Below are 11534 nucleotides of genomic sequence, written 5' to 3' on the forward strand. Positions count from 1 at the left end.
CACCTGGCGTAGGTGCCGGAGCCTGTGCTAAGGGATTTGCATGCCTTCTTGCATTGACCCTCACAGCCATCCTCTGCGGTTGTATCACAGGAGGAATCAGGATCCCACCACAGGCAAAAGGCAGACCTGGGACCAGATCCAGGCCACCGGCCTCCAAACTCTTCACCGTTGCCCCAGGCCGTGTCAGGATGGTCATATTATTATCAGAGATGCTTCTAGAAAATCTAGTTTTCAAAGAGGAAACCACAGGTGTGCGGGTTGCTGTGGTTCAGGTGAGAACGGTCATTTCCTCCACGTTTTTCCCCCTTTCCCTCTCCCCGCCCTGATGGCTGGGGCCTTGCCTTGTTAGAACTCAGGGCCGTTAGAAGCTCCCTGCTCTGGGGATCAGCACCTCTCTCTTCCTCCTCTTGCCCCCTCTTTGATCATCTAGGCAGCATGCACTTTGTCCTCCAAGGTGAGAGGACGTGGAAATGCTGCTCAGCAGGAAAGTAACCATAAACTTTTGAAGAAAAGAATGAATTTCACAAAGCAATCTGCTGAAATCTGAGCCTCTCCCCTTTGTGCCCTTCTCTGCCCTGTGTTGTTCAGTTGGTCAGCAGCAGGAGGGAATTGACTTCGGGGGGGCCTTGTTTCTGCACAGGGACCCCTGATCAAAAGGGCCTCCTTTTAAACCTGTCTTGCCCCGGGGACCTACACAGATACAGCTGGCTTGTCCTCTTCCTCACTCACCTTGACAAGATGGGCCACAGCTGCCCACGCACAGGGGCAGGAAGGGTGTCTTATTGGAAGACACACGTGTTACTTCCCTGAAGTTCCTATCGTGTGTTTCACTTGGCTGAGCAACGTCTGATGTTAGCTTCCTCCCTTGCTAAAGTGCACTTTGAGGACCTCCTGAAAATATGGAAAACAAGGACTTGGACATTTAGAGTCTGGAAAAGACACACATGGAAGTGAAGAGTGTCCCCGTGGATGGCCTGTGTGCTCGCAGAGAGAGGTAGCTTGGTGGCCTCGGTTTGTCTGTTTAGCTCAAGCTGTGTTTACTGACATCCCCGTGTGCCAGGCGTAATGCTAGGCCCTGGGGATGCGGAGATGAACGAGATATACTTCCTGCCCAAGAACCTCAGAAATCCACTGTGGAGACAGGGGAATCAGAGGTAGTGATGAAGCATTTTGTTGTCCATCTCTCTCATTAAAGGACGATCTCAGAAATCAAGACATATCTTTTTTTTTAATCAAATCAATTTTTTTATTGAGTTATAGTCAATTTACAATGTGTCAATTTCTGGTGCACAGCACAGTGCTTCAATCATACATGAACATACCTATATTCATTTTCATATTCTTTTTCACCATGAGCTTCTGTAAGATATTGAATATACTTCCCTGTGCTATACAGTATAAACTTACTTATCTATTTTATACATACCAGTCAGTATCTGCAAATCTCGAAATGCCAGTTTATCCCTTCACACCTCTCTCCCAACTGGTAGCCACAAGTCTGTATTCTGTCTGTGAGTCTATTTCTGTTTTATATGTAAGTTCATTTATCTTTTTTTTTAAGAATCCACACGTGACTGATATCGTATGGTATTTTTCTTTCTCTTTCTGGCTTATTGCATTTAGAATGACATTCTCCAGGGCCATCCATGTTGCTGCAAATGGCATTATTTTATCATTTTTGAAGGCTGAGTAGTATTCCATCGTATAAATATACCAAATCTTCTTTATTCAGTCCTCTGTTGATGGACATTTAGGCTGTTTCCATGTCTTGGCTATTGTAAATAGTGCTGCTATGAACGTTGGGGTGCGTGTCTTTTTGAGTTAGGATTCCCTTTGGATATATGCCCAGGAGTGGGACTGCTGGGTCCTATGGTAAGTCTGTTTTTAGTCTTGAGGAATCTCCTTACTGTTTTCCATAACTGCTGCACCAAACCGCATTCCCACCAGCAGTGCAGGAGGGTCCCCTTTCTCCACAGCCTCTCCCGCATTCATTGTTTGTGGGCTTTTGCATGACGGCCATTCTGACCGGTGTGAGGTGATACCTCATCGTAGTTTTGATTTGCATTTCTCTGGTAATTAGTGATATGGAGCATTTTTTTCATGTGCCTGTTGGCCATTCATGCAAGACATATCTTATTGATTCCTAAATCACTAGAGCCCACCGTGAACTCTGGCATACTGTAGGCGCTCAGTCAGTGCCTGCTGCACCACTCTAAAATTCAGTGCTAGAGGCAATTGCAGAGTGCTGTGGGTGTCCAGAGGAGGGACAGCTAAACTCGGCCTTGGCAGGAGGTGGATTCAAGGCCGTCCAGGAGGCTGAGTGGAGGCATCCAGGCTGACGAGAGGAGGAGGGCATCGTAGGCGGAGGGACCGGGAGGAGAGTGGCATGAGCAGGGGAGCAGGCGTGGTGTGCTCCAGGCGTGGTGTGCTCCAGGAATGAAAGACAGGTATGCGTGGCTGGACAGAAGGGAGGCAGATGTCTAAGTGGGCAGAGTGGCGCACAAGGAAAAGCCTTGCCACAGAATGTGCTTTTTTCATTCTGAAGGCAGCAGGGAGCTATTACAGGATTTCACACAGAGGAGAAACCTGGTCAGAGTTTCCCTGCAAAAACAGATCCTTCTGGCAATAGAGTAGATACTGGAAAGGAATAAGACAGGTGACAGGAAGACCACTTAGGACACCGATGCAGTTTAGAGAGCAGGAAGAGGGGCTTGGAGTCAGACAAACCTCAGTCCACATCCCAGCTCCACAGCACATGTGTGTGACTGAGGTTACTTACGGAGTGTCTCTGAGCTTCTGTCTCGCTCCTCTGAAAACAGGAATGGATGATCCCCTCCCTTGTGCATGGTTGACTGTTGGGATAATGGACAGTGAAGTATGTGAAGTGTCGACTACAGTGACTGATCCATAATTGGCATGTAATAATTGTGGTGAATATTATTTTTAATATCATTGTTACTTATCCAGATGAAAAAAAATATGAGGTTCTATTTAAGTCACTGGTAATAGGACTGGAGAACTGGGCACAGACTCAAGGAACATTTTGGCAGTAAATCGACAAAATCTGGTGGCTGTGCAGGAGTCTCGGATGATTGTGGGATTTCAGCCTGGGCAACCAAAAGTAAGGACAGTGGGGCTATTCATTCGGAGAGGTTACGGAGGTGGAGAAAGAGGAGGAGCACTTGCAGGAAAAGGTCGTAGGAAAAAAAGCTCAAACTCAATTTGAAGCATCTTAGGGATAACCCGGGAGACAAGTCTGGTGGGCCATGGTTTTGTCGGTTTGTGATTCAGGAGAAAAATCTTGAAGAAGATCCAAGGGTAAACTCTTAGCAAGAGGTAATGAAGTCATGGCGTAGTTCAGGGGCGTGCAGAGCACAGGAAGAGAAATTATAATGGCTAATGCTTATTGAGTGTGTACTGTGTGTTCTAAGTACTTTAAGGGTATTAATGCCCTGAATGATTATTACCAGAGAAGACTATTATTATACCCACTATACAGCTGAATAAACTGAGGCACCAGGATGGTAAGTAACTTGTTCAAGGTCATAAAGCTGTAAGTAATGGACATAGGATTTTAGCCAAGGCAGTCAGGGTTCGAGCCTGTGCCGTTAGTGTCTTTGCCAGACTGCCTCTGAGAGCGGAGGGCCTGGGGGGCAACACTGACCTCTGAGGGAGGGGAAGGAGAGGCTCTCGTGAAGGCCACAAGGGTAAGAGCTGGGCAGAAAAGGAGGATACGAGAGACTAGAATGTAGGAGTTTTCCAGGAGGGAGGAATCGAGAGCATCAAAGTAGATGGAAGTCCACTGAGGAAAGGAACACCCATGGACTTGGGGATTGGGAAGCCACTGGTGACTTGGTAAGAGGGGTGTGGAGGATGAGATGGGTTGAGGTGAGGAGGCAGAGAGACTAAGCATAGGTAATTCTTTCCAGTAGCTCGGTTATAAAAGTAACAAGAGAGAGAAGATGGTAACTAGGGGTACTAGGTAGGGGGAACATTCTAAAGATGGAGAAGACCTGTCAATATATATAGGGAGGGACAGAGCCAGAGGAGGCCCCACAGTGTGGCCACAAGTGTGCTGTGCACACTGGGAAAGTACCTCTGTGTTCATTTTTCCTTTTTACGTGCTTTTTTCATATTTCTCCCCGTGTTCTGGACAGCTTCCACGCTGATGGTTAGGAGTCCCTCGGGAAGCCCCTGATAGGTGCCTTAGCTCTTCAGCTTTTATTAGGTGGAGGAGAGAAAATTTCTCTCACAATGCCCAGTGGTTAATCATCATCACATGCTGTTAAATGCAGACCATCTCAAATTCATGTACAGTACGTTATCTACTGAACTTGAAGAGGAAGAAGAGATAAGAAAGGAGAAAACACCGTTGCTCGCACTGTCGTGCCGTTGGCGTCTGTAGTCTTGCTTGCTTCTTGTATCAGCCAGTAACAGCCACTGAGAAACTGACTGCACTTACCCCGGAAGGTCTCTGATACCCGACAGCCTAAGATACATGTACGGCTGTCAAAGCCCCAACCGGGCACGCAGCCTTTGGAGGTGACTGCTGGGCCGGCACCGGTGCGGAATAAACCAGTTTTTTCTGATACTCCGAGTCGTGCTGTCTGTCTCTCCCCGCCGGCTGAATTCTCCCATTACAAATTTACTTTGAGATGTCCTGAGGGAGCACAGTGTGCTGGGGCTCCCCATCATGCGTGGGCAATACGTGTCTGCTCTGTGGACACCAGGGCAGTAAGAATGATGGGTGGCGCAGAGCCTTGAGAGGAAGGAAAGTGACTCAGAGATCAGTGGGTGGGAGGAAGGGAGGGGACACTGGTTTTGAACTGGACGTGAGACGTATGATCCTGTGCGCAGAGGGAAAGGTGATTGGCTAAATCTATAGAAGAGAGTTGCTTGGATTTTATAGGAAGTGGAAAGCGTATTTTATAAGGAGGTTTGCTGGGGTGACAGCCTTTTGCTTAGAATAAATCTGGATGATTTGACTGTTGCCATTTGAGTTCTTTGTAATGGAAAAGACTGGCATTTCCTTCTGAATGCTTTGTTACCAGGTTTAAAGGACAGGTCCAGGAAGCTTTGAGAAGAGCTCTTTATCTAAATCTAAAGACATCCTCTGGGTTTTAATACACAGGAGTCTTTTGTTGTCCAGACCAGAGAGATGACACAGAGGGTTAAAAGCTTGACTTAAATGAGAAACTCAGCTGTGCCTCGGCTCCTGGTGCTGACGTCCCTGAGGCTCCAGGCTGGAATTAGAGTTTGGCTGCCAACTTCATAAATTTGCCTTGGTTGAAACGGTGTCTTTGCTCTTCTTGGAAACATCTCGGTGAGATGTGCACACACCTCCACAGAAGGCCTTTGTGGATGGGGCGCTCTCCCAGAGAGACACCGTCCGGAATCAGAAAGGCCACACGGGAAATGGCCTTGGGATATTTCTTTTTCCACACAAAGCAGCAACTCAGCTGAATTATTTGGTTGGTCTTGAGTTTCAGGTATTAGGGGAAAATGAACAGTGCAACTTTCAAGAGTCACATTTTGAGCTTGAAGAGTCCCTCAGTCCTGGAGGACACTGGATGAGTCAAGAAAGGGTCATTCCGGCCGAACTCCCTCCTCACTCCTTCCCACCAAGGTCTCTCACCTGGATGTGGGCGTGGCCTGGAGTGCCTTCGGCCGGGTGTGTGTGTGATGCACAAACAGGACTCTCTCCTTAGGGACAGGCAGAAGCTGAGTTGGCTCTGCCCACTTCTCTTCCGTAGACAGTGAGGACAGGGGGTCCCTCTCTAGGAGAGCACGGCTGAGACACTGCGTGGCTCAGTGAAAACGTGGGCTCAATGATATAACCTACGTGTGGCTTTATTCCAGTCCCGTGGGGTCTGAATTTGCGCTCACGGGAAAAAGCTGTGTAAATGTTCCACCCCGAGTCCAAGAACGGTTAAACAGGGCAGTATACACACATGCTCCGAACACCCACGTCGGAGCTGTTACTGCCGCCGACGCCTGTCTAGTCTTCTGGACCAGGGGGGTGCCAGGGGGTCTGAGAGGCAGTGTCTGGTTTGCTCAGAAACTAACAGCTTTGATTCCTTAGATTTCACTGGCATTTGATTTATTAGTAAAATCTTTGCTTTTATTTTTTCATTCATCCAATCATATGTTCACTTAACAAACTGAACTACTGTGTGGCTGGCTCTAGGCCGTGCGACGCTGATGTGGCGGTGAATCCAGCAGTCTTAGTTCCTGTCATCTGGGAGCTCAGTGTTATTAGGGGGCAGGCATTAAAGAAGTAAGCACACAAAGAAATGCATAACTGCAAACCATGGTAAATGCTATGCTGGAAAAGCATAGGGTGCTCTAGGAGGAAAAGAGGGAAGACCGCTTAGCCTGGGGGGGTCTGTTGCGGAAAACAGGTAGGTAGACCCACACCTACTGTGTGCCGTGTGCCGTTTGTTGGTGGGATATTGCTTCCATGGAAGAAGTGCTTGGCCCTCGGGCAGGGCGAGGGGACCACCCTCCAAGGCTCCATAAAGGAAGGGAGATTTAAGAAGCATCTTAAAGGTAGAAGTTTCTTCTGCTTCTTCTATTTTAAATGTGAAAAGGAAGTAGCGTTTTTCTAGGTGAAGAGAATCTTGTGTGTTTGCAGGACCCTTATTCAGCAAGGATGGGTTCAGCCTGCAAGTAGAGCGATGGTGAGAGCTGAGTCAGGAAGGACTGACGAGGGCCGGCTCACACAGCTTGGACTTTATCCGGGAGGCAAGTCCCTGCGGGAGCGATGAGTTGCCATGGGGAGTGCCCTAGGACAAGTTACTGAGGGTGCAGCAAGCTTTTTCTGTGGAGGCCAGGCAGGAAGTATTTAGGCTTGGCAGGCCGTAGAGTTTCTGTTGCCGCTCCTCAGCTCTGCCGCTCTGGTGCGAAGCAACCACGTTTGATCGTGCACAAGTGAGCGTGGCTGTGACCCAGTAAAATGTCACTGGCGCCGACAGGCAGTGGCTTCATTTACGTGCGAGATGAAGGTTACTGATCCCTGTGCCAGAGCGATAAATGCAGGCACTCACTGGAGGCTGCATGCGAGAACGGGGCGGAACGGAGGCAGGGAGGCCGCTTAGGAGCCATTGCTGAAATTCAGGGGAAGAAAGAGGGGGCCGTGAGGAGAAGTGGTTTGTGACATGGTCCCAGACCAAAATGACAGAAATACGTAACCAATTTAATGGGAACATATCGAGTTATTTCTTCAGAGCTCAGTGGGCTGATTCTTCCAGTGAAGAAGAAAATTGTGGACGTTCAGGGTTTGTGACTCAGAACCATGTGCACATCCTGAGGGGCCGCCTGTTGGCCACAAGAGACCATGCTGTGTGCATTCTATGGATTACCCCCTACTTGAGCATAATTCTTAAGAATTCTTAGGAATATTAAGCTATATTTCCCATTTTCCAAACTGAAGTTTGGAAATGCTAAGTCAAACGACATATGTCATGTAGCTGGTGGAGCTGAGGCTGAACCCTGGCATGGTATCACAGCCTGAGCCGTCCCTAAAATGTGGAGTCTCTTCCCCTTCAGGTCACACACCTCGCAGGGTGTGACCTGAAGCCCCACTCTGTAAACCTGTGCAGCTGTCTCCTCTCTCTCCTTTCTGTCCGTCATGAGGACCTGTCCAACCCTTGAAGGTTCTCAGCTGGCCTCTGGCACAGCAAGGGCTGAAGCTGTGCTTTAGCTGTGGAACCTGTTAGGTATGAGACTGTTCTTCTGTGTCTGACAAAGCACATGCAGCAAAACCCAAACCCCAGTCTGTCATTCTAACCTGATGCTACACTTTGGAGAAGACACGTGGTATTAGGTTATGGGTTAGGGAATCCCTGAGTTTTAAGTGTCTAGATTAGAACACTGTCTTACTCACTGCCTAGTCACCCAGGAGATGTTTGTCAGATTTAGGTAATAATACCTGATAAGGGAAAACTTCTAGGCTTTAGCCCTGGAGGTTAAGGTTAGCCTTTGAAAGGACAAACTTACAATTATGGTCAAGGAAATCAATTCAGCTACCATTCTCCCCCACGTTGTCTACTGACCCATGGATCATTACTTTAGTGCAATGACCAGGTTCCGTAAGAGACAGTCTCTGCATCGAATATTTCGGACAGGACTTTAGAGACAGAGAAATATCCAAGAAAAAAAGAATTGTATCATTGATTCAGCAGTCCTTTTGGTGAGGCCTGTTGGTCAGGGTTGGGTCACATGGGACACAGAATGGCAAGGAGACCTCTATTTCTTTAACCATTTCCTGGTCAATATATTGGATTTCTCCTATGTATTGAATGACACGGTGATTTTCAATTTTTTTTTTAGCATTAAGAAATCTTATATGGAATATTAATGAATAAAAGAGAAGAAACCAAAATTTTGTTATGTATATTATTATTTTATTTGATGGTTCTAATTTATAACATGCAGTTAATGAATGAAAACAATGAGGCTCTGACGATGAACATGAAATTCTAAGCTGAGGGTTTGTGACAGCAGCTGTGGCCTTTACAGTCTCCTCTCTGTCAGTGAGCCCCTGTGTTTTGTGCTGGCCGCACAGCCTTGAGAAATTATGACAGCCAGACATTCAAAGTGATAGCACTTTTAACCAGAATACCTTGCAGATTCAGGTTATTCTGATTAAAATGGTCCAGAAGCTTGAAAGAGGAATATGGGAAAATTTGGTTTTAATGTTGACTCATTAACACTATGTAACAATTATTTGCAGTCCTCAATTATAAGGGATCTAATTGAAAGGAATAGATTTTTGAACCAATTTTTCTCTTCCTTTGACAGAGAATACTTCCCCAAAACATATTGTGCCATTCGAGGATGCTAATTATGTTATTAAAACTATTCCGAGAAACTTTGGTGCCTGTTTCTCTTTAGTAATCACTTGAAGACTTTAACACACCAAAAAATGTTTAATTTGGCGTGTTGAGTCCATGGTCCATTTGTCATCTGATCACTGACGCTTTGGCCCTGCATTGCGGAGCTGGTCTTATGTGGTTTATAAAAGGCTGCCAAGCACTCTGAGAAATAAAACAAGCACTAAAGCTGCCAATGTTAACACAGCGCAGCAGGGCATGTGATTACTTATTGCCGTACGGTTTACTGTTGTATCATTGTATGAGCAGGCACTCAGTGGATACCCGTGAGCCTCGCCTGGCGTGTAATAGAACGTGGCCCACGAGAGCCAGAGTGGTGGTGGTGTACTTCTCCAGTTTCACAGCACGAGAAGACTTGCGTAGATCTGAATCGTTACAGAAATTTTCGAAACTACAGTTTTCCTAGTTAATGACACATCTACATGTGTTGAACCATATTCACAGTTTGGGCAGGAGAGCCTTTATTCTGTGATTGTTCACATTTGGCATCTCACACACTAAGTGTATCTGTTTAGGGTTTAAAAACTATTTTAAAAAACATAATTTGAATCAAACTGTTGTGGAACCCTTGAAACAAGTGTATTGGAGTGTGGTGTAAGACAGGTGTGGTTTCCAGGAAGCCACAGAACTGACTTAGGGGAGCTTCCCTGTTAGAATCAGACAAACCAGCCTCCGGGCTTTTCGCCTCCCAGGTGCTCAGCAGTCTGTATGCGCTGGATTGAACTGGATTGGATTGGATTGGATTGGATTGGATTGGCACAGAGCAGATCCTTGTGGCTGTGGACTGGCTCCCCCTGGTGGGGAACCATCAGGAAGGTCCCAGGTGGAAGCTGCCCACCTCCTCAAGGATCCACACAGCCCCTGCCAAGGAAGGCTGGCATACCTCCTACCCAGAATTTCCCTTTTCTCCACTTCCCTGAAGGATTGCCCTGGGTTTCCTGACTCCGCTTTGTTTTTGATGCATCCTTCTGACTTCCTCAGGGTCCTTGTGCCTATGGCTCTGGTTTTAATAATTATAATGGACTTGGAAGTCAGCTTGGGACTGGGAGGCCAAAACAAAGAATCGTATGATCAGGAATGCTTCTTGTTCCCATTTGTGTATTCCTTGGTGGGGTTTTGTTTCTGTGAGTTCTCCACATTTGCAGATGCTTCAAATACACTGAGCTTGGGAGGCCCACTAATGGCAGACTGAAGCCTTTGCTTGAGGAATACTAGTTAGGAATAAAATGCAACTGGACCTCCTTCTTAACGGCCCAGACTGAGGATCCACAAGCCTGCCATCATGTCCTGCTCCTCTTACAACTGAGAAAAGCACACAGGGTTTGGTCAGAGTTATTCAAGCCCATGTTGGCTGACATTCTTTTCAGGTCCAGTGTTGGCAAGAATGTTGTGATTCTGTCTGACCACTTCCTGCCTGTCTCCGCTGACAGTTTCATCTTTCTCCATCCAACACTGGCAGCTGGTTTTCTCCAGGGTTCAGCCATGAGCTTTTTCGTTGACCTTTGGTATTCTTTGTCAGGATTACCTCGTCTATTTTTATACTTCAGCTGATGACTCTCAAATGCCATTAGTTATCTCTCCAGAATCACAGTATGACTGCAGTCTTCCTTTCCAATGTTATTCCCTCCAAACATCTTTACATTTCTTACAAGCTGGCCAAACTCAACGTTCTTGGGTCTCCCTACACCTCCTTCATGAACGAGAATCTGATGTAAGGCCCCTAATTTCAAAGCACTTACAGCTTAAAGCAAAAATATGAAAAACACATACTTCTACTGTGTGCAAAAGACTAGCACATGGAGTTATGGGGTCCAAAAGAAGGAGCGATTCTGTGTACAGGGAGGATCAGAGAGCGTCCTCGCAGGGGCGATAGGACATAGATCTCGGAGGCTGGGTGAGACTCAGAAATGCATTACCGTAAAGAAGTGCATTCAGCAGAGCAAAATCCAGAGGTAGAGCCTGGTGGGAGGTATATGAAGAAAAAGGTGATTCCATTTGCTTGGACGTGGGGCTGTGTTGGAAAGGTAGGTTGGGAAGAACCTACGAAGGGCCCTGATTTAAAGGCTGACACCTGAATTTTGCTCTGTAGGTGGTGATTTTAGAACAGAGGAGTGGCATTATTAGGATGCTGTTTCTGAATGCTCATCCTGGCACCAGCATGTGCTCTTGGGGTAGGGGAAAGAGAAGAGGGAAGACCTCCTGAGTTAGGGGAGTGACAATAAGGACAGAAGAGAAGGGATGTGAAGTAGAATTTTTCAGGGTAAGGGAGAGAAAAGGCCTGTGATGACTCCCAGGTTTAAGCCTGGGTGACCCGGAGGCTCAGGATGCTGAGAACACTGTAGAGGAAAGCGGAAGGGGGTGGGTAGGGGCATGAACTTAGGACATACTGGGCTGGAGAGATGTCTGAGAAACCTAGAACTCTGTTCTTGCCTCATCCAACATCAGTACTCGAGACTTCTCTTTCAGGTCAAGATGGTTTGGCTCCATGCCCTACTCCCAGTTAGGATCAGCCCCACCTTGGCATGCCCAAGCCTGTATGACTTCAGGCAGTAAATACTTAAGAGGATCCCCTGACCCTCTGGGTATGAATATCAGGGCATCCGCCCTGATAGGGCAGCCTGGGGCTGATCTTGCTGCCCA

At 47.1% G+C, this 11534-nt stretch overlaps 1 protein-coding gene across 6 annotated transcripts in view; it reads left to right on the plus strand.

Moving 5' to 3' along the window:
* The window catches only part of EVA1A (eva-1 homolog A, regulator of programmed cell death), a 110549-nt gene that overhangs the window by 39851 nt on the left and 59164 nt on the right, over positions 1-11534 (plus strand). For 2 of the 6 annotated variants that reach the window (XM_072951569.1, XM_072951570.1), the window contains exon 3: positions 91-272. The exons of the other annotated variants lie outside the window; for them this stretch is intronic. The gene's annotated coding sequence lies outside the window, so the exon portion shown is untranslated. The remainder of the gene's footprint in view (positions 1-90; positions 273-11534) is intronic. 6 annotated transcript variants of the gene reach the window in all.

This window comes from Vicugna pacos, chromosome 28, assembly GCF_048564905.1.
Source record: "Vicugna pacos chromosome 28, VicPac4, whole genome shotgun sequence".
Lineage (NCBI taxonomy): Eukaryota > Metazoa > Chordata > Mammalia > Artiodactyla > Camelidae > Vicugna > Vicugna pacos.